The following is a 3,444-nucleotide window of genomic DNA, read 5'->3' on the forward strand; positions in this document are numbered from 1 at the left end:
CAGGCTTTACTCCTGGTTGGAAAACCCCTTCAGTCCCGGTTTCTCAATCGGGAGCACGAATCCGGGACTAAAGGGCCCCTCCTTTAGTCCCGACTTCTCGCCCGGGACTAAAGATGCACCTTTAGTTCCGGTTGGTAAGATCAACCGGGACTAAAAATGCCTCCCGGCCTGGCCACGTGGGGCGACCCTTTAGTCCCGGTTGATATTACCAACCGGGACTAAAGGTTTCTTTTTTTTTCTTTTTTTTTGTTTCTATTTTCAATTGATGATTCGTTTTGATTTTCGAATAGGTTTTCGAATACGCATTCTACGCTGCTAGTAATATACGTATTCTACACGTTTATAATGTTCGAACATTTTGTACAAACTAAAGTATGAAACTAACGTATATATTACATGCATATACATATATTGTACGTTATTTTATGTACATATAATATGTATATTACAAATAAAGCTTGCATTGTATATTCTATCATATCCTTGGGATAACAAATTCACTCCATCTGGTTTTGCTTCCATGTTTCGTTGACGTCATTGTAGAACTCGTCGACGGGGTTGAGGACCTGGTCATTAAGAAATCCTGCTATGGTCTCTTGAATTGCTTTCAGTTGGTCACGTCGTATGACTTTTTCCTTCAACCATAGAGTCTTCAATAAAAATTAAAGGAAAAATATTAATATATATATATATATATGTGTGTTGGTCACGTGATTACTTATATATGAGCAACAAAAGAAATTGTGAATATATGAATATATTTATATAACGTACTTTGAGGATCTCTTCAGGAGTTCTTTTTGCGTACGCCATGATGAACTCGCAAACATAGTATCCGCAGTAGTTGTTCCCCTGTTCTTGTCTCAGAACCCACTTTTACGAGAAAAAAGATCCGGTGAATTGAAAACATGCATGGTGTTAATTGACTTATATATATATATATATATATATATATATATATATATATATATATATATATATATATATATATATATATATATATATATATAGGGAGAGGCTATTCAGCAGCCGGCTACAAAATAAGTTATTCTATAGCCACCTCTATTTACCATAATTTTATATACTAATTTACCATAATGTCAATACATATTTACGATAGTTGGGTTACTATAACACATGGGAATATTTACCATAACGTTATAGTAAACCACTTAGTAAGGAATTACTGTAAATCTCGTAAATTAACATAGTAATTATCGTAACTCAAAGTGGCTACAGAATAAGTTATTCTGCAGCCAGCTATAGGATAGTAGTTCTATATATATATATATATATATATAAATGTAGCTAGTACTTACTTTGTGTGCGATTACATTCAGTGGCGTTTTGCAATGTTTTATGTGGTGTTCCTCAATGAAACTTTTCCAAACACTGCACCCAATAAAATAAAAAATTAATTTGGCCTTTAATAATTGTTGCAGTTAAGAGATCGGGGTATATATAGTTGCTAGAGAGACCAAATTACCCTTGGATAATATCTATCATGTCTTGGTACTCTGTTTGCTCTTTTCTTAACGAGTCTAAGATGCTCAACCGACTATTGGCCATATCGATGACCATCAATATCCAGTGATTGTTGCATATGTTTTTATACACAAATATGATCGACATTAACTAGAGTCAACATATATATATATGGGAGATAGCTTAGCTAGTAAGCAAATAATTGAACAAATGTCCATATGATCGACATTAATTATTTAACACTCACTTGAAGTTGTAGGAGAAGAGTATGTTCTTGTTTTGTTGGTTCACTAAGAACCTCATGAGATTTTTCTTGAGTTCAGCTTTCCATTGAGGCGGGGGTTAGGGTGTTTGAATACGACATTTAGATCAATGAAACCAACATCATTATCATTTCTCTTTCTGAGTTCTGTCATCTCATATCTGCATATATAAAAATATAGTGTGAGGATATATAATTTATATATATACATGTAGCTTTATATATATATACTTTAATAGTAGAAAATAATCACACTTACAGACAATAGCAGCTAATGAGACTTTTGTCGAGAGAGTCCAGGTGGCATAGTTGGTGTAATTCTACAAACTCGACATATATAACGTCATCGCCACGGAAGTAATGTTGGTTTCTAACTCTGACAGGAACAAAGGCCTCTCCCCGTTCACACGCCGCCATGTACCACTTGTTTAGCAGGTACATTTGCGTACCCAGTTCACCTAAGGCCTCAGGGTTGTATAGACTCTTTCCATGTTTAAATTTCTTCCAAGGATCCACTTTCGGAGCAGATAGTCCTTCAGCGAGCACTTAGGCAACTCGTAAAACCGAGCCAGCTCCTCAAAATCGACGCCTAAGTCTAAGTTTGAACCATATTCATTACGAACGACAAGAGGGGGGACTGATTGTTGCGATTGTTGTCCGAGTTGTGCAACACCTTTCCCTGGTCTAGTCTTTTTCTGCGCCGCCTCAAATGACTTGGTGAGAGAGCGGTCGTAGTCCGATTTTGGCAGGGTCTTTTGAGATTCCCGCTTTTTCTGGTCCACCTTCTTTCTTAGAAGATCTGGAGGTAGGTAGAAGTACGGTTTCTCCGGGTTCTCCCTCGCTTCTCGTTGTTTTTTCACTTTTTTGAAGAAACTGTCCACATCTTTTTGTACTGCAGCATTTAATTCCTTTTCACTTTTCTCGTACGACAGTTTTTGGGGAATAACTGGATTAGATGAGGTTTTCTTCTTTGCCGGCTGATGGGCCAACGGCTTCGTTTGCGGGGCGGACCTCTTAGGAGCTGGCTTCTTCTTAGTCATCAAGGGAGGCAGGGAAGCCGTTGGAGACCTTCTCGGAGGCGTTGGAGACCTCCTTGGAGGTGGCGGCGGTGGCGGCGTTGCCACCTAATTTCCCGGAGCACTATGATGATCTAGAGATTGGATAATTGGACTTAGGTTGGCAGAGACCCTGCTGTGTGAGTACAAAAAAGAATAATTAGGTATAAGAAATTGTTATTTTTAATCATGCATGTCAATAGAAAATTAGTGAAAAAAAATTTGTTCACTTTTGTCCGCACCTATTGTCTGGCAATTGAGGAAGCGGCGGTGGACTAGAGACCCTGGGAATAATGATGTAGCGCTTGCGCCATAGTATGAATGTCTTCTCTGCTTCTCCTAGAGTCTTCTCCCCATCACCTCCTGGAATGTCAAGAGCCAGATCACTAAAACCTTTGTTAACTCTATCCACTGAGACGCTAACATATCCAGGTGGTATTATTGCCCCATGGATTCTTGGTGTCTTGGTAGGATCTGGAGGAGAAAAAACACCGAGAGCCACCATGATTGTGGCATTCTCTTTTGGAATATGTAGCTCACATGATGTAAACGGTGCAGTGATGTCATCCATAGGGAAACGTAGCATTGCGTCATCTTGATTTGGCAACTCCGTGGAAGCGCAGATGCTTTTCAACTGATCAG

This window comes from Miscanthus floridulus, chromosome 14, assembly GCF_019320115.1.
Source record: "Miscanthus floridulus cultivar M001 chromosome 14, ASM1932011v1, whole genome shotgun sequence".
Lineage (NCBI taxonomy): Eukaryota > Viridiplantae > Streptophyta > Magnoliopsida > Poales > Poaceae > Miscanthus > Miscanthus floridulus.